The sequence below is a fragment of the Orcinus orca genome, chromosome 7 (assembly GCF_937001465.1).
Source record: "Orcinus orca chromosome 7, mOrcOrc1.1, whole genome shotgun sequence".
NCBI lineage: Eukaryota > Metazoa > Chordata > Mammalia > Artiodactyla > Delphinidae > Orcinus > Orcinus orca.
In genome coordinates this window covers 33,126,131-33,153,793 of record NC_064565.1, presented here as the reverse complement: position 1 = coordinate 33,153,793, position 27,663 = coordinate 33,126,131, and the positions used below count along the sequence as shown (strand labels likewise).

General features: G+C 35.5%; 1 long non-coding RNA gene across 1 annotated transcript in view; it reads right to left on the bottom strand.

The window, feature by feature from the left end:
• LOC117198619 (uncharacterized) overlaps positions 1 to 27,663 on the bottom strand; it is a 49,066-nt gene that overhangs the window by 13,764 nt on the left and 7,639 nt on the right. Inside the window, exon 2 of the long non-coding RNA XR_007478266.1 lies at positions 2,482 to 2,568. This is a non-coding gene — a long non-coding RNA (uncharacterized LOC117198619). The remainder of the gene's footprint in view (positions 1 to 2,481; positions 2,569 to 27,663) is intronic.

Sequence of the window (27,663 nt, the reverse complement as noted above, 5' to 3'; positions counted from 1 at the left end):
AAACATTTCACTGAATTTGTAGTTTGCTTTAGATAGTATGAACACTTTAACAATATTGTCTTCTAATCCATAAACATGCTTTGTTTTTCCATTTATTTATGTCTTCTTTAATCTCTTTCAGCAAAATTTTGTTATTTTTATTTTACAACTTTCACCTCTTTGGTTAAGTTAATTCCTAAGTATTCTTTTTGATTATATTCTAAATGGGATTGTTTTTGCAATTTGCTTTCCAAATTGTTTATCGTTTTTACGTATAGAAATGCAACAATTTTTGTGTGTTCACTTTGTATTCTGCTACTTTGCTAAATTCATGTATTAGATCTAACATTTTAAATCAAATTCTTAGGGTTTTCTAAATATAATATCATATCGTCTGCAGAGATAATTTTATATTTTCATTTCCAATTGGATTCCTTTTATTTCTTTTTTCTTGCCTAATTTGTCTAGCTAGAATTTCAAGTACCATGCTGAATAGAAGAGGTGGAAGCAAACATCCTTGCCTATTCCTGATCTTAGATGAAAAGCTTTCAGTCTTTCCCCATTGAGTATGATGTTCATCTGTCATTACTGTATTAAGTGTTTATGGTTGTTATATCTTCTTGCTGTATTGAAACTTTTATCAATATATAAGGTCTTTCTTTGTCTCATGTAACCTTTTTTGATTTAAAGTCTACTTGTTGAATATTAGTATAGCTACCCCTGCTCTCTTTTAGTTATTATTTGGAGGGAATATCTTCTTCTATCCTTTCATTTTCAATCTTTTTGTGTCTTTTGGTCTCAAAGCAGTCACTTGTAGATAGCATAGAGTTGGATCATGTGATTTTATCCATTCTGCCAATCTCTGTCTTTTGATTGGCGAGCTTAATCCATTTACATTTAAAATAATTATTGAGAGACTTCCCTGGTGGTCCAGTGGTTAAGATGCCACGCTCTCAATGCAGGGGGCCTGGGTTCGATCCCTGGTCAGTGAAACAGATCCCGCATGCTGCAACTAAGACTTGGTGCAGCCTAATTAATTAATTAAAATAATTATTGATAAGGAAGAACTTACTTCTGTCATTGTGCTATTTGATAAGCCTTATAGCTTTCCCCCCTCATTCCTTTAATTACTATCTTCTTTTGTGTTTAGTTGATTTTTTTGTAGTGAAATATTTATATTTCTTTCTCATTTCCTGTGGTATACATTCTATAGCTATTTTCTTTGTGGTTACCATGTAAATTACATTTAATTAACATCCTGAAGTTATAACATTCTAATTTGAATTTATACCAGCTTAACTTTAGTAACGTACAAACTGAACATAAAACAAACTAAAAGAGCAGCTCCGTCCTTACCCCTTTTCATTGTTGATCTCACAAAATTACATATTTATATATGTGTGCTCCAAAATGTAAACTAATAATTATTTAAAATGCATTAGCCCCTTAAATTGTGTAGAAAACAGGACTTGTACTTAAAAACTAAAATCACAGCAATATTACGTTTTATACTAATAATTGTTTTCTCTTTTTAAAATGTTATTAGTTTCTTAAATCATGTAGAAAACAAAAAATGAGTTAACACTATTGTTGTAATATTAGCTTCCGCAATTGTCCATGTATTTACCTTTATTGAGATCTTTATTTACCCGTATGGAGAGGTAGAATTTATGGCATCTTTTCCCTATGGTAACATAGTTTCAAGCTGTTAAACATCACTGACATAGTTCATCTTGATAGTGTGTCATGGAGAGATAATGCCAGTTGAGTCTATATTTACCTTCAGATTCCCTCACATTCTTACCCACCACTGTTCTATTTTAAAAGTGGGCTGAATCCTAAAGACTGCTCTTGTAATAGCTGATTTCTGGCTGAGTATGGGAGGCTTTGGCAGGAGGTTAGAAGGTGGGAAGAAGGAAGATGCCAAGATATTGCACCCCGCTTTCTCTGCTTGGGGGGGGGACAAGGACTCTGTGATTCCATTGCTTCCTTTCTCATGGACAGACTGGCCTGGGTCTGAGCTTTTGTTGGATGACTCTTACTTCTGAGCACTGGTAATATTGCCTACTTCCATTTTCCCTCCAGCCTTGTAGTGGCCATGTCTTTCTGCTTTTGATTAATGGGTTTTCTCAAGGTCATCTGTTCAGTGTTTAAGTTCAGTATAACCAGTTCTCTGCATTACACTGACTTGTTGCAAATTATTGAAGTCATTTTTCTAGTCAGACACAAACTGATAGAGTTTTTAAAAAATCATTATTTTATATCCTACTTGGTATTAAATTATGGGTCTCTATGTCCCCCTACTTAGAAAAAAAAAATTCCTGTCCAAGTAGTGATGGATTTTTTTTTTTTAATTTATACTTATTTAGACCAAATCTTTTGGTCTGGAGCTGGCCTTTATCCTGTTGGTTATCACAGGAAAAAAATTTCATTTGTATAATATTTATTTTTTCCTTTAATTTAAATACATATTAATACAACAGTACAATTAAAGTCCCCTACCTTTTTGTCATTCTTTCTCTACTTCTTCTCCTTTAACGACTTCATAGGAGTGTTGAGAAAATTCATGATTTAATCTTGGCCAACAATCTAGAGTTGCAAAGATGAACAAGGAAGCTTTTAAATAAGACTGACACTAATTCTAATTCTTGCAACATGCCTGTGCTTAATATGCTCCACAGTCCCACACAGCTGATTTATTTGGAATCTTTCTGCCTTCTCCAGTGGCAATGAAAGAACTCATCACAATCTTGATTATTTTTGCAAGGTTTTAGAAAACACAATATGTGATAAAATGTAATTTAAACATAATATACCTCTTTCTGGTTGAAACATATTTCTTTCAATCACAGTAAATATTAGACAAAGTAACAGGACTAATTTATTTTTAACAAACCCATACTTTCCCAATATCTATGTTGCTCTTCTAGAAAATGGTATAAAATCAAAGACACTGTTCTTTTTCTTCCCTGCTATAACTTTTGCAATATTAACAGTATGAAATTGCCATCTATGTTCCAAAGGAACTATTAAAAAAAGGAAACCTTCAAGTACTCCCCAAAGAATTTTCCCTGTATTCACCAGTTTGAAATTGTTTTCTTTCCCTGTGGTTAAATATTGAATGTGTTGCTGCTATATAAGAATCATCTTTGTGTTAGTTATTCTAATTATAGATAATCTTCCATATTTTCCAGCACTAAATGCTGGAAATACTTTATTTGACCAGTTAAAATTTTGGGTTACTCAGCAAAAGACTGTTTATAAGGTTGACTGTTCAACTGTACCATCGTCTCATCTTACAAATCAACTTTTAAACTTGAGGCTATCAGATATCATACCTGAGAATGAGAACATATCATTTTTCATTATGCCATTAGGTGTTCAAAAGAAATTGAGAAATGATGTAGTTTGGTTAGAAGTCTTATATTTTGTGTCACAAGTTCTGTTTAATGGCTTTTGTGAAGTATTGCTTCAATTCTGTTTCCAAAAAGCAATAAAGCAGAAGTTGTTTTTACAAAGCAGATAGAAAATTGATTCACCAGTGCTGGGCATTTTCCAAGTGTAAAGCAGTATTTCCAAACTGTTACATGTGTAATAATGGCTTTGGTGTTTAAGTAAGCATTTCATTAAATGGGTTGATTTTAGTTCTAAAGCTAGGGCTACAATCACTAAATAATGAAGTGGTCAGAAAGAATCAGTCATGTAATTTTGTGTTAAAAAAAATTCATGTGTGTGTGACTCTACCAACTGAAAAGACAGGCTGAACTGTCATACCTCATCTATTTTTATTTCACAAATTAAGGGTTTATTTAAGTACTTTTTCTTTAAAAACTGTAATAAATGTAATAATGAGTTGTAGTCTCACTTTCAATTATCCATGAGAAGAAAAATAACATAAATCATGACATTTTTTCTCATATTTTCAGATTTAACCATATTTACATTTATTAAAATCTCACTCTTTCTCAGAATTGTTCTTAGCATTTATTGATTTCTAAATCAAATAGCACAAAGCAAAAGATTTCTCACTACTTCTTCCCAATTCTCTAAGTGCAATCCACATTTTTCTATCAACTTTGATAAGAAATCACACATTATAATGAATGATTAATATTCCATTATTTTAAAATTTTCATCAGCTGTCTTCATACTAAAAGGTATGGCAGTTATCTTTAAACAACTCAGAGGCTTGGATTGGCTTTTCAGAAATTGAGAGGTTATTACCTGAGACTTTTGACATTGAACTTTACAAACGTAGGAAACAAACAAAAGTTAAATGAAAGAGAAGCGGGCTTACATTAAAAAAAAAGTATAAATATTTGTTTATAATTTTTATGGGCTGTAAGAGAAAAGCCTTTTTTCCCCTAAATCACAGTTCTAGCTCAATAGAACTATAACAGTAACAAAATAAGCATTGGCAATTGGCAATTCAAATTCTGTTCAAACTTTGTGTAACATGGTTCAGCCTAAAATACAATCCAACCCAGAAGTGTGTTACTATTAGGACTGTCTTGTGTTGCACCAGCATTAATACCAGGTATTATTTTAGAAATTTGAAGGAGTGCCTGCTCCCAACAGAAGTGGCTTTGCTCTTTTTTAATGGGAATTGCAAGCACTATCTACTGAAATTTGCCACCTTTTCAGTGTATTGCAACTTGCCAAGCTAAGAAGGGAAAGAGGTTCACTTAAGAAGTTCTGTCTGACTCATTTTTGTTGTTGTTGTTTTTGTTTTTTCTAGAGCACTGGCTTATTTTATTCCTTATTCTTGCTACTCCTCCTCACCCCAACCTGCTCAACCAGTAGGGTCAGGAAAAATGATTCCAGGGGAATAGATATTGTGAAAGTCAAGGTTAAAAAGGGGCAGTGTATACATTGCTTGTAAAGTCTTACCTCATGCTGGGCTCAATTAAGAGAAAAGCAAATTAAGGTGCAGCAGATGAATAAGCATCTTACCTCAAGCATGAGCTCTTCAGTTGAGTAATAAACCCAGTAAGGTGGCATCCTAGAGCCTAAACAAGCCTTGGCAAACATTTTTAAAGTTCTAATACCTATTTTTCTTATTTGGTTTCAATAAATATAAGTCCCCTTTCCTATTACAATTCCTATTCCTGTTTCCGTCACACAAATTTTTGACAGATATTAGTAATTAGAATTTATAAGTTAGCTGACATTGCATATATTTCTCAAATTAAAGTAGATCAACTATAATTTAGAAGATGTCTTAGCTTATTTTCCACATAGTATGACAGAGATTCATCTGGGTTTTGCTTCCAAAGCTGGGCCAGGAGGATTGCCAATATTGATGTCAACTACCAGCACAGACTGGGCATCACCAGAGTAAAGGATTGTATGTGCCTGCACACTTGGGTGGATGCCCTGCCACAAAGGCCTCAAATGTGGCACATTTGGTTTGACTCCAGGCATAGATTCTCCTTCTCTCTGGTAGTGGTAACATCTGCTTATTGGTCCACATTTTCTGAACAGGCTGAGAAATTTTAGTATAATTATCCACCTTTGCCTTAGATTTTTGCGGCCTTTCTTGTGCAGCTCTTTATTTTATTTTGGTGTAATTTACCTTCATCTTTCTTTTTCCCATAGAGAATTTATTTACGAATCTGCATAAGTGCGTTGAAAAGATAGTCAATGATGGGGCATAAGACTTGAGCTCAAAGAATGATGCAGGAAATTGAAAGTATATAAGATATTCAGATAAAGCAGATCAATTAGACTGGCCAAATTAATTACTCTAAAGAATATGTCCTTTTTTCCACATAAAATCCTTTTTCTCACAAGTTCAGAGGTATTTTTTTTCTTAAGATTATGATTTTAGAATGTGAGCAGTTGGTCATGCAGTAAATGATAAACATCCTTTCTTAATTTCCGTTAAATTCAGATCAACAGCATTTTGTCTGGCATATGCCTCATGACAGATGCTGATATTATGAAGATAAATTAGCTAAGATCACAACAATGAAGAAGGTGGCAGTTTTGCAGGGTGACAATATGTGAATAAATAAATTGTAACCAATTCTTTGTAGGACATGCTGTAAAACAGGTTATTCACAAATGTTATGACAGTGCTTGATCTAATCAAAATAAAAATGAGTTTAAAAATAAGTGCAGGGCTTCCCTGGTGGCGCAGTGGTTGAGAGTCCGCCTGCCGATTCAGGGGACGCGGGTTCGTGCCCCGGTCCGGGAGGATCTCGTGTGCCGCAGAGCGGCTGGGCCCATGAGCCATGGCCGCTGAGCCTGCGCGTCCGGAGCCTGTGCTCCGCAACGGGAGAGGCCACGGTGGTGAGAGGCCCGCGTACCGCCAAAAAAAAAAAAAAAAATGCAACAGGGAAGAGGATTCTGGGAAGAGAGCAGAGTAGAAAGTACCAGGAATCTGTCTCCCGATCTAGACAACAATTGCTCTGGTAGAATCTATCTGACATAACTACTTTGGAACTCTGGAGTCTATAGAAGGTTTTCAACTTTCCAAGAAAGGATTGGATGGTAAACTGTAGTTAATTTCATCCAATTTCAGGTCTCAGCATAGTAGCAGCTACCCAAATGCTACCGACAGTCCCATGGCACACATAGCAGCTGTGTGTGCATTCCAGGAGCAGTTTGCACACAGCTTAAGAGAGCCAATGTGAACAAAAAAGATTCTGTCCTCCAAATATTGGGAATCTGTGCTCTGCTTGCTGAATTCTGCTTCTCATAATGGAGATGCAGACAAGTTGTGGCAGTCAGTGTTGTTACACCTTACCCCATTGTTGCTACACTTTACTTGGTTATTACAAGCCCCACCTCCTCTACCTGAATTGACTTCCAGGGGATTTAAGAGTTGGCACACTCTCCCTCCTCTTAATTTTTCTTATTCTACTTGTGGAGCCAGATATTAAAAACTAAGACATCAAAAACAAATGCATAGAGATTTCCCTGGTGGTGCAGTGGTTAAGAATCCTCCTGCTAATGCAGGGGTCATGGTTCAAGCCCTCATACGGGAAGATCCCACATGCCGCGGAGCAACTAAGCCTGTGTGCCACAACTACCGAGCCTGTGCTCTAGAGCCTGCAAGCCACAACTACTGAGCCCATGTGCCACAACTACTGAAGCCTGCACACCTAGAGCCCGTGCTCCACAAGAGAAGCCACTGTAATGAGAAGCCCGTGCACCGACACAAAGAGTAGCCCCTGCTCACCGCAACTAGAGAAAGCCCGTGCACAGCAACGAAGACCCAATGCAGCCAAAAATAAATAAATAAATTTATATATATTAAAAAAAATACATATACAGGAGAAATTAGAAAATTACCTGAGAAGACCTTAAGTTTACACCTCAGCCTGATTCTCCATATAGAGGTAGCTATAGCAATCAAAAAACAAACAAACAAAAAAAACAGAAAGTATCAAACCATTGTGGAGGAGGAGAATCTGATTTCCAGAATTGCTACACTATTAGATTTGAATGTTCAGTTTTCAGCTAAAAAATTGTAAGACCTACACTGAAACAGGAAAAATGGCCCATTCAATGGAAAAGGATAAAAATCAACAGAAACTGCCCCTGAAAAAGACCTGATGGAATATCTAGTAGGCAAGGAATTTAAAACAACTGTCTTAAATGCTTAAAGAAATAAAAATGTTGATAAAGTCAGGAAAACAACATATGAACAAAATGGATATATCAATAAAGAGATAAAAAGCCTAAAAAAGAAACCCAAAGGAAATCATTGAGTTGAAAAATAAAATAACTGCAATGAAAAACCACACTAAAGGGACTCAAAGGGAGATTTGAGCTGGTAGAAGAAAGAATCAGTAAACTTGAAGATAGGAAAATGAAAATTAGTGAGTCTGAAAAACAAAAAAATAAATAAATAAAAGAGGGAGAGACCTCAGGGGTGGGCAGAAAACATCAAAGGCACAATTAATAGAAGGAAAGAATGGTACATTTGACCTTATCAGAATTAAAAGCTTTTGCTCTGCAGAAGACCTCATTAATAGGAAGATCAGACAAGATACAGACTGGAAATAAATGTTTCAAACTGCATATCTGACAGAGAATTGTATCTCGAGTATATGAAGAACCCTGAAAACTCAAGAGTAATAAAAACAAATAATCCAATTAGAAAATGGAAAAAAATCATGAAGAAATATTTCACTGAAGAAGAGATTCAGACGGCAAGTAAACACGTAAAAAGATATTCAGTATCATTAGCCACTAGGAGAAATGGGAATTAGAAACACAGTGAAGTATCACTGCACACCTATCAGCATGACTAAAATAAAAAAGAATAACGATATCAAATGTTGGAGAAGGTTCAGAGAAACCAGATCATTCACATGTTGCTAGAAAGAATGTAAACATTTTTAGTCACTCTAGAAAACAGTGTAGCAATTTCCTTAAAAAAATAAAAAAAAGAAATAATGCAATTACCACATGACCCAACATTTGTACTCCTGGGCATTTATTGCAGAGAAATGAAAACTTACATTTACACGAAAATCTAAATCTGAATGTTCATAGCTGCTTTATTCACAATAGACCAATACTGGAAAAAACACAGGTGTCCTTCAGTGAGTGAATGAATGGTTAAATAAACTCTGGCACATTCATATAACTCAGCAATAAAACAAAAACAAGACAAAAAAGAACTCTTGATACATACCACAATCTGAATGAAATGCTGAGTGAAGAAATCCAGTCATCAAAGATTGCATACTGTATAACTGCATTTATATAACATCCTTGAAGTGTCACAGTTACAAAATAGAGAACAGGTTAATGGTTTCCAGGGATTAATGAGGAGATGGCAGTGGATGAGAGGTAGGTGTAGCCATAAAAGGGTAATGAGGGATCCTTGTGCTGATGGAAATTTTCTGTATCTTGACCATTAATATGCATATCCTGTGTGTAATATTGTACTATAGTTTTGCAAGTTGTTACCACTAGAGAAAGATAGAGAAAGGGTACACAGATCTTTTTGCATTGTTTCTTACATGTGAATTTACAATTATCTCCAAATAAAATATTAATTAATGCTCTCAGTTTTCATTTGAATACAGTATTATTTGCAGCAATAACTCACATATAAAGCTCTTTGGTGTGTTCCATAATTTTTAAGAGTGGAAAGGGACTCAGGAACAAAATTCTGGAAAAGTAATATCTGTTAAATGAGTGTCTAATTTTAAAATGGCTATATGTAAAATATTCTAAAAATGGAATACACTGACTAACTAAGATAATAATTAAAGAGGAGAAACTGATGTAAAGTCTGAGTCTTGCTACTCAGACTTCTGTAAATGCAAGAATTTTAACTAATTTCACAGTCTAGTTCTTAGCTTGGAAGTTCAGGAAACTGATTTATCATTTCACCTAATGGATAGGTGAATAATACAATCTTAGGACAATAAACATTTTAGCCACTTTTTTTTTTTTTGGCGGTACGTGGGCCTCTCACTGTTGTGGCCTCTCCCGTTGCGGAGCACAGGCTCCGGACGCACAGGCTCAGCGGCCATGGCTCACGGGCCTAGCTGCTCCGCGGCATGTGGGATCTTCCCAGATCGGGGCACGAACCCGCGTCCCCTGCATCGGCAGGCGGACTCTCAACCACGGCGCCACCAGGGAAGCCCTTTTAGCCACTTTTAAGAACATTTTTTTCCCAGTATCAAAATGTATCAGTCAGGTTATGCTCGGTTATGCTGTAGTAAAAAGTGAGCTAAAAATTTCAGTGACGTAACCATTTCAGGTCTATTTGTCCTTCACATTCAGGGAAACAGACCTGCAGAGCCTGCACTATCTTTAAGGTTGCTCGTCTATGGCAGGAGGAAGGGACATGGCATTCTATGCATTATTTCTTGAAGTTCTGGTCCAGATTCACACGTAACTTCTGCTCACATATCATTTGCCAAGATAAGTCATATGACCATTCCTAACTTCAAGAAGGCAGGAAAATACATTCCAATCAAGTGTCCTCTAAAAGAGGATCAAAAGTTTGATAAACTGAACCAGTATTCACAGCATAGCATTCCAGATAAATTAAATTGGCAGCCATCAGATTACTGTTAAATGAGGATCAGTGGAAAATGATTCGAACTACCTTCAGGTATTTTCATGAGGGTGACAGGGTGACAAGATTCTCTCTGTTTCACAGAAGGTTTAATACTGAAATACTGTGGCCAATAAATATTGAAAAGTCATATTCTCCAAACCGACACTGTCTAAATGCTATCTGACCACCCAATTTACGCTATAACAGTTAAAGTTTGGAATCTCCACAGGTGACTGAAATCCAGACAAGAGACCTAAGCAAACTGTGTTCTTCCTTCACCTTAAGTTTATTATTTTAGTTTTTATTTCACAGAGCAGTGTTTTCTGGACTACCTGGAGCAGGTAGCATCTATGCAAGACAGAAGATTCATGTGGGGCCTTTTCCAGAGTGTTTCTCCAAATAGGTAAGAAAAATTCTTCAATCTGCTCAGAATTATTTAGGAAATGATGCATACCCTGCACCCCACTTAGTCACAATGCACATTAGTATATTAAAAATCTCTGAGAATTTCTTCAGTGGAGAACCTGTTTAATACATAAAATGTGACCATGTCTAGATGCTAAGTTTACATTAATTCATTTTAGCCCCTAAAATGTCATGAGGTAGGTGAATAATTGCCCTCATTTTATAAACCCGATTGTCTTATAAAGCCTATTAAATTCTATAAATTCCTACCGAGGAATTCCTATTTTATTTTGAGGGTGGTTCTTTAAAACTAAGACAGAGTCTGGGTTGTCTGAAATAAGATTGAGCTAAAATAGGGAGAATAAATATTGACTTGTGTTGTAGAGCTTGAAATGGAGTGTTCTGTCCTGAGAGACCTAGAATGTATTATTTGATAGCTTAAAATAAAGCATCTGTCCTATGCCTTCTAGTCTGAATTGCCCACCAGTTAATCACTGCATTGGATTATTCCATGAGCAGAAAATTATTCTTTTAAGACACTGGGAAGCTAGTCAGAACTGAGAAGGTCCTCTAGTTTATGAGTTTAAAGAATTAGGTAATTGTTGATTGGAGGAAACTCATGATGTTGAATTTAAGGGATGAAATAGCAGGAGTAAATATCAATTTGACAGGAGGCAAAGTAACTGCATTCTAGAAGGCAGTGAGTGATCAGAGATCCTAGGGTGATCCCTGGATACCAAGTTTGGTAAAGGAAAAACGGTAAAGACCAGAGTGTCTAAACAATGGTGCTTAAACTGTGGGATGCTTCAGAGCTGCTTAGTTAAACGTAGTGAAGCTTGCTGTCTCTCCCTCTCCTGCTCCCCAACACACTATTGATTTCAATTCTGTATGTTTGGGGTAGAGCCCAGACTTCAGGAATTGTAGCGAGCTGTCTGCTTGCTAAATTTTCAAATCATTGTTTTGTAACTGCCAAAATAGTGTCATGAACGAAGAGTCATAATATAAAGACTACAGAAGACAATTTTTAAAATTTTGCTTTGCATTTGAGAATGGATGAGGTGAAGTGCCTCCCTGTCCTTTGAGCGATCGAATCTTTGCTCCTAGTTTAAAAATGCTTTCTAGGTGATTTTCTCAGGCTATTCTAGTAGCCTGAAGCAGTTTTAAATTCAAAGTCTCATTTAAAATATCTTGCTTTCATCCACTTTTAGATAAAAGAGTATCTATCTACATATAGTAACTTGTTTAATATCAATAAACACTTTAGAACAATAATACATAGCTAAGAGATTTTGATTGACAGCACACAGCAAGTTGTATATCCTGTTCCACAAATGTCAATGAATATTCAATAAACAAGGGAAACTATAATGTTCTTGAGAAAAAAAAATGTATAAAAAAGGTAAAAACCCCACAACCTTTCAATATCACTTTAAGTTTTGAATGAGAGTTATATCCCACTACTGAAATCTACTGTTTAACTCATTATGACTTTCCATTTAATATAAAATTTGGGAAGTGTTTATAATTTACTACATGCGTTTTTATGTGGACAAGAGAGCTTGAACACTTCAAATATATATTCATTTGGAATATTACTTGAGGATGCATAAGAAAATTATTTATATTGTTTAAAGTTATGAAGCGTGCACAAACATACTCATAAAAAAATCACCAGAATTGATTTAATCTTGATTAGTATCAATTTCTAAATTTGAATTGCGTGACTAAGATCTCAGAGCATATATATCACTTAAAAGTGTAATTAATGGCAAATGTGTGAAAAAGCTAAATCTAAGTCTTATTTTGCTTATGTAGGAGACAGATATTTCATTTTTAGCACAAGGATTGACTTTTTTTTTTTTTTTTTTGCGGTACGTGGGCCTCTCACTGTTGTGGCCTCTCCCGTTGCGGAGCACAGGCTCCGGACGCGCAGGCTCAGCGGCCATGGCTCACGGGCCTAGCTGCTCCGCGGCATGTGGGATCTTCCTGGACCGGGGCACGAACCCGCGTCCCCTGCATCGGCAGGCGGACTCTCAACCACTGCGCCACTAGGGAAGCCCAAGGATTGACTTTTAATACTCAGTAAGGATTGCATTCTCATTTCATGTTTTCTCCAAGCTCCAGATTTTGTGAATTTGGCTTTCTTTCTTTATAGTGCCATTCTCCTGAGATCCTCCAAGAGAGGAAAGCATGTCACCAGTCAATAGTTAGACTTGGGCATTCTTCTGATTAATGGAAGGGCCAGATCTATGTCTCCAAAAACACCTTGTGCAAATTTCACAGGCTTATTCATAGCCAGACAATCAAAATTTTCATAAGTAATTGTAACTCTGAATTTTGGCAGCTTTCACTACATTTACTTGTCCACTGTGATACTCACACAAGTGTCTCACAGCCATTAGGTCCTTTAGTCCCTTTTAATAAGCCTTTCATTTTTTTCCTAACGTGAGGTAAGGGATTGCAGATGGTAGCAAATAAAAGGTGCATATTCTGTATTGTTAGTCCTTATTTTAGAAAAATAGAATAATACAATTACAGTTTAAACTGCATTGGCTACGCATCATTTTAATGACTGGAAGGCATATGGAGCTGATGCTGCTATAGAAATAGATTATGACTTATCACAGACATGGAACATTTGTTTTCCTGGGATAAACAATGATATGATTCACCAGTTGGAGAGAAGCCAAGACAGAAAAAATATTCTAACAAAAGTTAGGACTACAGTGGCATAGTATACTTAAGAAGATTCAATATGTTACCCCTTAACCCAAATCTATTTAGAGGGCCACCATTGCAAGCCTGATACAACCAGGGTTTTATAACATCAACAACTTAGTGTTACTGATATTCTTCCATGCCCTTCTAAACTTTATAGTCTCTAGAAAATTCTTTTGTAGACTTGGTCTTGTTGGTTGTGGTAAATGTAAGCAGCTCTATAACAAATCCTCCATGACAAAATCCAGTCCTCCTGGTCTAACCTTGTTCTTCAGTGCTGATAGTGATCATTGTTATAAAGCTGTAAATGAGTCCTTTTGGGCATTCTCTATTCACATCTATTGGTAGTGTAATGCTATATTTTTGCTTATGATCCTTGGTTATTTGCACTCAGATCTCTCTGGCTCTAATTTTTTGTTTTCAAGAATTGTTTAGTGCTGTGCCTTAAACATGCATAAGATTGCTCATAAACAGTCCAGCCCCCTGGATCATACTTCTTCTGCAGCTCTGTCCAACCTGCCTATACTGACCTTCCTATTCCCTTTTGTGTATTGGTACTGCTGCCAAAAGGCTTACACATCCTGGTAAAATTCTCTTGGCTTCAGTTTTGGGAACATCCTTAATTCTACCATAGATGGTGTTATGGGCTGAATTTTGTTCCCCAAAATTCACAGATTGAAGTCCTGGCCCCCAGTCCCTCAGAATGTGATTGTATTTGGAGATAGTATCTTTAAAGAGGAATTAAGGTGAAATGATGTCATTAGGGTTGGCCCTAATCCAATACAAGTTAAAAGAAGAGAATATTAGGACACAGACACGCACAAAGGGAAGATCATGTAAAGACACAGGGAGGGGAAGACAGTCCTGTGCAAGCCAAGGAGTGAGGCCTCAGAAGAAACCAACCCTGATGACACCTTAGTCTTGGACTTCTAGCCTTCAGAACTGTGAGAAAATACATTTATGTTTCTTATGCCACCCGCTTTGTGATGTTTTGTTATGGCAGCCCAGGAAAACAAATACAGATGGGTTCTCCTAGATGCATACGGTGAATTGAGAACACACAATAATCCTTGATCCACTTCCTCTCTCCTCCACTAAATTCCCTCTCAGACATCAGATTAGAGGGAGAAATGATGTACATTCAAGGAGAAGAAGAATAGGAAAGGTGGTAACTGCTAATGGAGGATAAAAATAAATGTTGCAAGGTAAATGAAGGAGTAGTAAATAACAATATATAGAAAGCTGAAACTTTCTATGTTGCATAGCAGGAAGTTAAAGAGAAGCAAGACATTTTGGGCTGAAGAACCCAGGGACATTCATAAATTATGTTAGAAGAAGGCAGGGGTGTGGAATGTGGTTGAAAAAGGATTGCTTGAAAATCTTCAAATATGCAGTTAAAGTGTACTAGATCCCCTTCCACCCTGGCAAAGTCAGACAAGATATGAGAGGGTTACTCTATGAAAAAAAGTGACCAGAAGTTGCCCAAGAATTAGAGATATTAGGTACAAAGGAAATTTAGGAATAATGCTAAAAAGAGGAATATTATGTTAAAAATCTATATTCTTCAGTAAGTGAGATTCTCATCACTTTTTCTCATCTTGGCTCCCAGATAATTAAAGTCAGGCATATTCCATACTGGCCCTCTGGTAGAATTTTGGAGATTGATGATATTATGATTTGAATTTTCTCCAACAAAAAGCCCAGACAACCTACAGGGAAAAACACTAAAGTATAAACTCCACCCAATGGATGGGATTTCTAAATACATTTTTAAGTGTGTCACTGTCAAATATGAGTGAACATCCAGTAGTCATCTGACATTTGAGAAAAGCCTTTAATGTGAAAAACAATACTCAGAACTAATAAACAAAAACAAGAGTTTTTTTAGAAAACAGAAAATGCAGAGAACAAAAAAGTCAAAGAACTTAATATTCATAAAGAAAAACAATGTGAATCCATTAAAAAAAAGAATATTCAGAAAACAAGAAAGTATTTTGAAATTAAAATAAAAATGAAAACAAACTTCTAAGCTTCAAAGATGGTAAGATATGTTTGAAGAAATAATCTAGAAATTGAAACAAAAAGACAGGAACATGTAGGGTGGAGATTGAAGGAAAGAGGCATGAGGGAAGTTTCTGAGGTGACCGAAGGAGTATGAGTTATACAGATGGATTTTTTTTTTTTGCATTTGTCAAAATTCAGCAAATGTACACTTAAGATTTGTGCATTTCGTTGCATCTAAATTTGACATCAAAATAAACTCTAAACAAACAAAAAAGAAAATAGAAAAGAAAATTAGAGCATTGATCTTTAAGTCTTAACATTCAATTAGTAGTCTTTCCAAAAAAGAAAAGCAAATGTAAGGGAGAAAATGATAAATACAATTTCATAATTAAATTTCCCAGAATCGAAAGTAATGAAAAGAAATATTACACATACCAAGAAACTCAGCATTTAGTTTAAAAATATATAAATATAATATATATTTAAAATATATAATATATAAATAATATAATATATAAAAATATTTAAAAATATTATCACTAAGGTGATAAGTTTAAAAACTTATAGGAAGAGAAATATAAAGAAAGGTAAATAAAAATAACAATTACACTGGCCCTGGAATGTGTGAAGAGCCTAACGGCAAGATTGGAAGTTTGATAAAAAGGAAAGAAACAGTCACTTCAAATTTCTCAAGAATTATTAATTCTCAAGAATATACTGAAGGATATTAGTAATTCTCAAGGATTATTCTTTTAAATCTAGTAATTCTATACACAGCCAAACTGTTTTATTACAAATTACTATTGAAATTTCATCAAACACAAAAGAGATGATGCTTATCACAGTGTGACGTTCGACCAAATTACAGAATTTACCAAGGAAATGACAAAAATTAGTACCACAATTGGTGTGCCCCTCAGCCAGTTCAAATGTAAGGTGCAAGAGTTACTGTGAAGAGGTATTTTTGGAGAAATCTCTGTTGCAATCCCCGTCAAGTCCTCTGTCCAGGGAGAGGGATTTGCAGCCTCTGCTTCAACTCAAGTCTGGCAAATGAGGGATTCAACTTAACCACGACAGAGATTAATATATGTCCTATGTAGTATGGAGGCGATGTAGCATAAACTCTGGCTCCTGCCCAGAAGGTAAAATGTAGGCAGAGAACTAATCTGAAGGCTCACCCAAGGCATGATGGATTGTCTATAGCAAACTAGAATTTCTTGGAATCTTCTTCCAACTGCTTTTTACAGATCATGCTGTTTTGAGAAATAAACTAACTTCTGTAATCAACAGGGGTGGTTACAGATATCCCACAGAAAAGAACAGGATATTTTTCCCTAAGATAGTCTGTTTCTCCCAGTATACATGACATGTCCTAAAATATGGACAAACCCTCCATAAACAAAATCTGAATATGAAGTTAATTAACAGTAAGTCTATGCTTGAATTGCCACCTTCATTCCAATACATAGAATTCACTTATTTCCGTTGGAGCATGAGAGATTTGGCTGTCTGGATTACCTTTCTAGGAGTTGGTTGTGTGCGTAGAGGATCCTTTGTATCACATTCGCAGCCATGTGCTTGGTTTCTTCGGTTATTCTGAAACTTCAGTTACACGCTACTGAGAAAAACCCCTATCCCCTAACTGCACACAAAGAGTTTTTTTCTATTATGTGAATTATTGTTCATGTTTGATTTCCTATTTTTATCTTTACCATCTATTTCAATGCTTTTCCTTTTGCTTGCCAGAGAGCCATTTTCTTCCCTCTGAAGCCTCTCTAAGCAGTCATTCCTCCATCTTCTCATGCTATGACATATTCCTTTTTACAGGTGTATGAAACATGAAAACTTATCTATGACTCTAGGAAGGAATTATCTAAATCTGCATTTTACCATTCTAACAAATGAAAAAATTCTCTTAGAGATAGTTAGTAAGGGCTTAAACTAAGTAAATCAGTACTATTTTCTCCTGTCTACTAATTCCTTGGATACCTGGTTAGACGTAATATGTGCCTATTGCCATGGGTTTGGTATTTTTGGATGCTCATGGGACTCTAATTATATACGCCTTCCTCAACATCATGAAAGCCAGTCTCTGAAGCAGACTTCCTAATGTACAGCATACTGAATATCCTGTCACCCTAGACTACATTTTTTTCCCTTCTACTATTCTCATTGCCATTTCATGCTAAAATATTAGATGAGATGGAGAGAAAATACAGATCTTCTGAGAGCTTTTCTATACCAATGAATTATTTTCTTCTATTTTGGAGTCTTAACCAGTGACTGGTAACTTTTTTAGTCAGCTAATCATACCTATAGATGACAAGCACTTTTCTATCTGTGTGTTTTCTTGAGCACGTTGCTTTCAGGGATATGGAGAAAGTGAGTTGAAAACAAAAAGGAAGACCTGGGTAGAAAAGCAAAGTGGAATGTGGAATACTTGTTTTCAAATATTTCGAGACTATAAAAAAATGAAGGAAGATATATTATAAATATTTTACAAGTAGGAAAAATGTAAGTAGCATATTCCTTGAAACTAAACAGTAAAGGCTTTTTATATGAGTGTGTATATGTACATGTATATAAAACTTTGTCTGTAGCAAACAGAGGGAATCTATACCTTCATTTTATACTTGCACATTTATTGGCCGAAAGCAAATTCAGAGACACCGAAAGGGGGTTACTAGGATTAACATTTTTAATAAACTTTTAAAAAGTAAGCAACATTTAATTGACTTTCTTGGTATTTAAATAAGTTTATATTAGCGCATATCTGCTTTGTTGTTCTTACCTTAAAATTACTCAACAAATGAAGAGCCTGTACTGCCTTATTTTCTAATTTTCTTTTATATACTGTGATGATGTTCAAATAATTGTACTGCAAAATAAAAAACTATATCAATACCAGTTTTTTGGTTTTGACGTTAAACATTTCAACTGAGTCACGGCAGTACACAAATTCTGGATTCTCCACTTCTTTGGGAATCTTTTCCATTTCCTTATCATATCCTTTTTCCATTCTAGGAAGATTCCTTTGTATTTTTAACCTTCCCACCCATCCTTCCTCTATTCAATAGTTCATAGAAAAATTCAAACAACTATTGAGAAATCCAAAAGGAAAATTGGGAAAATAATGAAGATGGTTCTTAAAACAATGTATAAGATTTTTTAATGAAATGGGTTAAACTGCGAAACAATGCATTTTGATCCACAAAAGGCTTGAACTATATTTATAAATTCTATACGGAGTCCAGTAGTCACTAAATAGTTCATGTCTATTAACTCAATCTACATCATCTTTTATTGTACCAGGTAGGAGAAAAGGTAGTTTGAAGATAGCTTCTTCTGGAAATATTTATGATGTTGTTTTATCTCTCATATCCCTTTCTGATTTCTCATCACTAACACTGAAGTTATTCATTCCTTTATTCATTTATCTCATACATATACTAATCAGCTACTATGTAATAGTCCCTGCATATATAATTAAGAACAAGTCATAACATTTGTCCTCATGGAACTTAATTAATGTCCATAGAGGTATACAGACAATGAGCAGATGTTTACAATATAGGTGACAAGGGAAAGTGAAGAACATATAAGAACATATAAGAGGTGTACATAACAATTTTGGTAGTTCAGGGAAAGCTTGTGAGGTGAAAGAGTAGGATGTGGTCCTTGAGGGAGAGGAGGTGGGCTGAAGAAAAGGAAGCAGGACTATTCTAAGTAGAGTAAATAGTTTATGCAAAGACCCTGCCTTGAGGCAGTCAGGAAAGAGGCACCTAGAAGTCTACAGGGACTGTTAAAACCCTGGTTCTGAGGAAATGCAAATATAGGGGCAGAAAGTAGAACAAAGATAAGGGGATATTGTTGAGAAATAAGCAGGGCCAAATGAGAACGGTCCCAATAAAACATATGTAAATGTTGGAGGAGAATGGCATAGGCCAATGTGCTTTTTGCAAAGGTTATTCTTTCTGTAGTATGGAGAACAGATTAAAGAGGTATAAAATTGTCACTGGAGAGACCAGTTAGTGGGTAATTACAACAATCCAGGTGAGAAATTGTTTGAATTGGGGTTTGGCAGCGGGTGGAGTTGAGATGTATTTAAGAGCTCAGGACAGGACTTGGTGATTGGGGAGAATGAAGTGATAGGTAAAATAGAGGAAGAATTTGAAGATGACACTAGATTTTTGGTTTGATAATCTATGTGGATCTAGTCGTATTTATTGGGACTTGGGTGACTGTTGGGAATTCAAGTGAAGATTCCTAATATTTATTATAATAAATGGGTCCAGGCTAAGGCAGTCAGTGCTGTAGGTGTGAAATTGGCTTAAAGATAGCACTTAAGGTGTATTAGAATATGAACTGGGGCTTTTTTTGTTGCTGTTTCAGAATTATAGACTAGACCTCAGGCTACATTCCAGGAAGGGACTCCCAAAAGAGTTGCTAGTTAAAACTGGAAGACGCTGTAGAAGGAGATACTAACATTTCACTTTTGGTCTAGATTCTGGATGAGCTGGAGAAACCCGAAGATCCTCCCTACTGTCGCCATGGAACTGCATGGAGAGTGAGTGCTTGGAAGTACTTGACACTTTTTTTTTCTGAATGTTTCTCAAAATAGTAGTATTGGTGGAGCAACTCATGTGAAGAAGAGAAGAGATTTAGAGTAACAGGTAAGAAGATGTCTACTGCTTTTGTGGGGCAGTGGCCTCTTGAGGCCATGAAAGTGAAAGTCATTGATTCCTGTGGGGTTAGGAAATGAGGGAGGAGCCAAAGCAGCCACTGGCAATTCCAGATGACTTGCAGCTTTGAGAGGGTTGGGGCTATGCGTTGCTAAACAGTATCCAACAGAGAGAGCATGGTTTATATCAGTGTTGCTGTCTGTCTTCGAATTCATATATTCAAGACACTGCCCTGGAAGCCATATAAAACAAGGTGATCAGTGATGTCCAGGTCCCTAACACAGAAAGCTAAATGTTTCCACAACCCTTCGTAGAGAACTGAAAGATGAAGATGGGTAGACAAGGGCACTGTGGAAAGAAGAGACAGCCCAGTTAAATGCATATGGAAGTAAGAAAGCATACAGGAGTAATTTAAAAGACTTTTGGAGAGTTGCAGGAAGTCCAGAATATCTGGAAAGGAGACGAAATAAATGGGCAGGGATAAGATCAGGGTGTTACCCCTTCTCTCTCTCTCTGAGTTGAGTTGGTATTTTATTCTCAAGGATAATCCATTCACTAATTCTAAGCATGGATTTACATAATGTTTACAATTTGCAAAAATATCACTGGCCATGTTAAAAAGTAAAAACCGAAGGGGGAGATACTGGACATTGAGAAGCCTCTGCAGAGAGATAAAGGAATCAGGGAAATTATTGCAATAGTCAGGGTAGATAAAGTAAATGGTTGGGTTTAGGTGGCAGTGGAGAACAAGAGGAGAGGACAGGAGAAAACAATCAGGCTACAACTACTGAGTTGAGGAGGTGTGGCAACTATAGCCTGCAAAGGCTAAAATATTTACTCTACACTTGAAGAGAAAATTTGTTGGACCCTTGTTTAGACTACTTTTTGTAGAAGCAGAGGTGGTAAGTTATATAGAGAAGGCTAACCTAGGAGCAATTTTATGTTTTAGGGTGGGGAGTGCCATGCTTATGAATGGAGGGGAAGGGATATTGAAGATTTTGAAAGGAATAGATAACTATGGGAGGAGGGTCTCAGAAAAAGACAGAGGACAGAGAGATTAGCTTTGATAGAAGGAGGGGTCTTTTTCCATAGGTAGAGGTGGAAAGGTTAAGGCTGGATTTGGGTGGAAATACATTTAAACGTAGAAGAAGAGATTAAAGCACTCATGTCCAGTGGCTTTTTTATCCTACGATGTAGGAAGTAAAGTCACTTGCTGAGATTCTGGTGAGGGTGGATGAGAAAGAAGTAGCTTGCAGGAAAAGGTAGGGTTTGAACAACCACTTTGAGGGATTGGCAGAAAGGCAAAAGTATATGAATAACCTCACCTTCCTTGTCAGGCCCTGGGAACAAAGGAGCCTATAGACCAGAGGTTAGCACTGGTACTTACCAGCTCAGCTATATGATAGCTGTTATTTCTCTTTCCACATACCTAGAGGAATAACCATGAGAGAATCCTACTTTAAACGTGTTAACATAAGTATTAACTCCAAGCACCTGACTTTGAGACAAATAGGTTTCAACTGGTTATTGAATTTAAGGTGTACTACACTCTTTTGAGAGTATAAAGAAGTGATTATGTCTTTCACAGAGCTCACAATTGATAGGTAAAAACAAGATATGCATAAATAAGGAAGGTCAGAAAAGACTGAGTAGTGTTATACAGTCAATGTTAAAGTGTTTATAAAAAAAAAAAAAGAAATACATAATTCTTCACAGAGGTGGAAGTAAGCTACAACTAAGGAAAAAGGGATATGTAAATAATATAAATAGATACCTAAAAAACATAAAGTGACTTTGCTGTGTCTTGGAGTTTTTTGTTTTGCTTTATTTTTTTTAACTAAACATGTTGTACCCAATAGAAAACAACCATGGTTAGAAGGTGTGTGATCCTGTTTTAAGTTAAAGACAGGAAAATGAAACTGTGCTTAATTGTCATCTCTTTCATACAGATCTAAATAAAAGTTTGCTGTTAATGATTCTAACAAGGATATCACTGAAAGAATAAGAAGTACATGGCTAAAGCATTTACTTATACTCCACAGATGACCTTATTTTTTGTACATCCAAGTATAAGTTATTATCTCAGATAGGTGAATCTAGTCAAGGGTTTACTGACAAAACGAAAGTTCATATCTAATCAACATGAGACTTTTACATAAAACTTTAAACCTTCAAATATTGCAAATGTATGAATCCATATATTTCTGATATACTTACAATCTTAGTGGGCATCCAAAGCTTTGAATGTTTATATTCTAGCTTATAAACTCTTAGAAGTCAATGACTCCTTTCCACCTCTATAAGTCGGAATATTACCTTACATAGTAGAGTTTCAAAAATAACAGTTGATATCATGATGCCTTCTCTTCTATTTTACTTTTTTGTTTTATTTAACTTGTAGTAGAAAATACACAAAATGAGATGTATTAATGTACTAATGTACTACTTTTTTTTTTTTTTTTTTTTTTTTGCGGTACGCAGGCCTCTCACTGTTGTGGCCTCTCCCGTTGCGGAGCACAGGCTCCGGACGCACAGGCTCAGCGGCCATGGCTCACGGGCCCAGCCGCTCTGCGGCATGTGGGACCTTCCCGGACCGGGGCACGAACCCGTGTCCCCTGCATCGGCAGGCGGACTCTCAACCACTGCGCCACCAGGGAAGCCCTAATATACTACTTTTAAGTGCCCGATTTGATGAGCCACCCAGTTGTATAACTACAACCCACATCTAAATATAGGTTTCCTTATGCTCCTTGTCAGTCTGTGTCCCTCTGAGAAGTATTATTTTGATTTCTATCAAAACGGCCTTAGAAGTTTACTTTGAAAGAAAATATTTTCTTTACAATTAATTGGGTAAAATCAAGTATTCATATTCTTAGGCAGCCACAGTCACAAAAGTAACAAAGGTTATTCGCATGTAAATTTCCCAGCTTGACTTTCTACAATGACTAAGTTCACTTGATAATTACCACCAGCATCAACTCATCTTGTGTTGTGCTGTGTGGACCAGAGATAAAAAGCCTCTTTAATGGCAGCTCTTCAAAAGCATTACTCAGAGTCATGATCATGTTCTAATGATTATTGGGTGTGTACTGAATCTCAAAGTCAGAGTCTTTGAAGACAAAGAAAGCCTACATTTCTTGCCCCTAAGTTAATGAAGATAAAAATTCAAGGTTTGTACATTGAGGACAACTACAAAAGCTTTGTTAAGATAATAGCCTTACTCTTCTTCTCACATCACAGTGATGCTTCTGTTAAAGAGCTTCACAGAAGTTCAGCAGATTGAATAAAATTGATGAATAATGGCTTTCAATCAGTGGTGCAAAATAGCAATGCCATTCACTTCTATTCTAGTGTAACTTGTCATATTTTCCAGATGTTTTAAAATCAGAACACAAGGTCTTTATGTGTACTGTGTGATATAGTATTATATCCTCATGGAGCCTTGTACATAAAGGTTATTCTTAATGGTAAATGGCAGATTTGCCATGGCATCTACTTCTAGGTTGGGGAAGTTAAAAGAGAGAAGTAGAATGAACTTGATTGGGTATTAGTGAATTATACATAAGTGATGGGCAAGGGGTTAAGATGTTTGTACTAATGAAGTTGAATAGGAGATTCCTTAATTCAGGAAACATTTGTACAGTTTCTACTATGAAGGACTGGATTATACACATTCTCTAAGGGAAACAGAAAGAATGAGAATTCCTGCCTTTATAATTATTTAGTTGAGCAGGGAAGGCAAGACACATAGATAACCATGAACAAAGAAGTTTTAACATATACAAAAGGACAGATGTTAAAATCATTGTCAAAAGCTTGAAAGTAGAAGATTGAAATAGCAAAGAATGTCCGGATAGCACAGAACCATCCTCATTTTAGAATTCCCATGAACATTTACTGTAACCATCAATACCACCACTACCATCCTCTCTGCCATTCCTAATAACCACACTTCTGAACACATTTGTCACTATTGTCACTAGACCCATCTCCTTTTTGAGTATCCTATGTACTCCAGCTTTAGCCGGAATGCTATTTCCCTCCTTGAAACGATTTGTTGTTCTTTTCATTGCTTCCTTGATGAATTCACTCCAAAGTTATCCTCTCCAACTTCCCTAATTATGTGCACCACATGTATATATTCTTCCTCCATTAACATTTCTTCAGTGCTTAGGTGTGAATCTCATATTATGTAGCTGCGACCTGTTTGAGATTGCTTTTGTCCATACGAGAAAGTGCCACAAAGAAGGATAATGCATTGGGCTTAGTATTTATTAGTACCTAATACATAAGCAATATTCAGATGCTTGCTGGATCAGCAAATTGTTGAACAGAGGGATAAATGTTGCTTCTGTGTAGAGGAAGCTTGGCATAGTAGACTGGAGTCAGAATCCAGAGTTTTAGGTGTGAGCCTCAGCTCTTTCACTAAAAAACTGTAATCCTGAGCAAACCAGATTATCTGAAGGCATGCAGATGGGAATGGATAAAGAGTAGTAATTGAGGGAAATGGGGTTTAATTTGCTACCAAGTGATTCTAATTAATAGAAAAGGAATCCTAATACTCTGCATCGTTGTTTAGTGAAGAATAATGAGACACAACAATGTTTCCTATTACTACAAAACAAAGGGAATTGCACCAAAAAGGAGTGTTGAGAAGACATTGGACAGTGGTCAGCAAGGCAAAAGAAGATGAAAATTGTTGTATTTGGCTTTGAGAAGGATATAGTGACTTTAAAACGAGTGATTTCCATGGCTCAGATTATAATCTGTGGAAAGGTTAAGGAAATAGAGACTTTAAATGTAGTTTATGTTTTCAAGAAGGTTGGAACAATGAAGACAGAAAAAGAGTTTCAGTGTGAAGGTTCAAAGGCATGTTTAGTCAAGGTTTTGCTTTGTTTTCGTTGTTGATTTTGAGGGGTTGTACTTTGGATAGGACAGATAATATAAATCTCACAAAAACTAAAATATTTTAAAAGAGCTGCGCTGACATCTTTATTTTGCTTGTCCTAAATTTCAAAATAGCACAAATGTGATTTTTCTGTGCAATGCTTATCATATGCAATCTTCTATTCATGCCATGTTCAATAAAAGCAGTTTACACTGTCATTTTTAGTAAGTTTATAAATAACTGCATTCTTCAAGTGACTTTGAACTTTGTTTAGGAAAAATTTTGTCACATAGTGTGTGATGGCAATAGTTTGATTATGTGCGATTGCTTTTTACTTCCTGTGCATATTAAATGGGGCTTCCGTGTCACTAGAAAAAACTCAAAAACTTCAAACCAGTGCTCAGAACCGTCCAAAAAAGAATGTAATATTCCCCTCTTGGTGTCCAAAAATAGAAATAAAATGTTGTCTGGCTTATTAACTGATTGATTCCAGTAGGTACTGAAAAACTATCTCCTGTTGGCCAAATTGGGTCTGCCACCTCTTTGTGTAAATACAATTTTATAAGAACACAGTCACATGGATTTGTTTATATATTGTCCATGGCTGCTTTCACACTGTGTAAGTGCACACTTGAATAGTTGTGACAGACATTATGTGGCTCGAAAAAACTGTATTTATTATCCCTTACAGAAACAGTTTGCCAACTCCTCTGTTAGAGTTTTATATATCTATAATAAAGACGAGTCAATTTCTAAAGCAGATTTTAAAAACTTGCTTTCCCAGATTATATTTATTTATATTAACACTATTAGCTCAATAAGTAACTACAAATTCTTACTGAGCACTTTCTGTAAGACACACTCTTTACAAGGTTCTGGAGATACAACGGTCAAAAGGAACAAAAGTCCTTGTCCTCATAGAACTACAATTCTAGTTGTAATCAATTAGGCAATCAACAACCAACAAAATAATCAGAATCAACAAATCAACAAAATCAATCGGAAAACACTAAAATAGTGTGCCAGATGATCAGATTATTATATGCTATGGATAATACAAAGAAGAAAAGGGAATAGGCTATATCAGGAATTGGAGAAGTTAATAAACATGTATTTACCACTATATGTCACTTATAGTGTCCTGAGATTGTCCTTGAATAAAATGAAGTTATCCATCAGTACATCCAGTAAAGTAACAACTCCTTGTCTCAAATGCCTGTGTCCTAAGTGTATTGATACTCAGTTCAGGCACTCATTAAAATACCCTCCTGGTCTTCACTTTTAATTTGTACATGTTTCCATGCCCACAATTTACAAAATGAAGCAAAACCAAAAAAAAATCATATTATGCAAAGTAATCCCTACGGAACAGTCCATCACATGAAACCAGTCCCTATAATTCTACATAAAGTCAGTCCTTGAATCCAATGTATAATCCTTTAATAATACTGTGTTGGGAAAATAAATTTAGTATAGCAAATAATAATAGGTCAATAGTATCTTAAGACATTTAGAGAGCAGGAGGAAAAAATGTCTAGTAATATTAAAAACAGTACTCCCAAAAGTAGTACTGGAAAGTAGTCATAGTTTAATCATTAAATTAGCCTATGATATATCATTATAAACAATATGTAACAGCAAGCTACAAACAACTGCAATCCAAAAATAGTTTTATTTTATTTTTATTACACATTGATAGAGCAAATGGTAATCTATACCTTCTGCTAGAACTTTTTTGAATGAACTACACAGGTGATGCACAATTGCTTTAATCTCACTTTATGTGGGCCTGACAATATAAAACTGAAATGGGAATAGTGGTTTAGGCTGGAACACTTTGGATTTTCAAGGATTTCTATAGTTTGTCAGTATAACCTTATTCTTCTGGGTTTTGATTAACTGTCTTATTCCTTGAATTAGATCTTAGTTTCTTGCTGTTTCTATTTTGGAGAAAATTACTCTTTAAATGTTCAAGACAGCTTTAGAGTTAAATATTAGGATGCAAGGAAAAATATTTTTTCAGTCATTGGCCTTAATTTATCTGAGATGTATGTTTCTTCTTTTTCATTTTTGCAGTAATCTTTCATGGAAAGAAAAATAATTACTCTCATAAAATGTTAATTCAATGGCAACCCTCATTGAAATACCTTACAATACTCACATTTTCTGAACTCACATTCCAGCAGCTAATAAATAAGACCTGACCTAAAAGTGTTCCTAAATGAAGATGAAATTTTAATTAAAATATAAACTAATATATTTGTCATTATTTCAGTTTTAAGAATATACTTACCATTACTGTAAGTCTCTTACATTCATTCATATATGTGTGTGTGTGTGTATATATGTGTATATATATATATATATATATATATATATATATATATATAATTTTCTTCAAAGGCATTGCTGGAAGAATGATTCTGCTGGGAGAAATTTATTTTACAAAACACTGTACTAAGTTATACTCTTTATCTAATTCTAAGAAATATAATTCTCGACCATTTGCTTATTTCCTGAGTTCTATATTAAAAACTTTTTAAAGATGTTACCAGTTTTCAGATCCTTGAGAATACTATTTGTTAGTAATTGTAAAGCAAGTCAGACCTCTTAAAAACTTGTAAAAATGGGAGTCAGTCCCTATGGTTGGTATAATTTGCATTGCTTGGATGAATAGTAATATTTGCCATGACTCGGTAATATAGAACTTTTTCCAAATACCTAACTGTCTATTCTTTAGTCAAAGCCATAAAAAATGAGTAGGTCCTTGGACTTAATAGTATAACATGAAGATATTCAACAAAAAAAAGAACTAAGATACTGCTTCAAGATGAATTACTAGAAGAGTCCCAGAATTTCAAGGCTGCCATTGTCATTATTGGTGAGATATCTGTTTACAGTAACCCTAAACATGTCTACTGAAATGCAAACACATAAGCAGGAGGGCAAGTAAT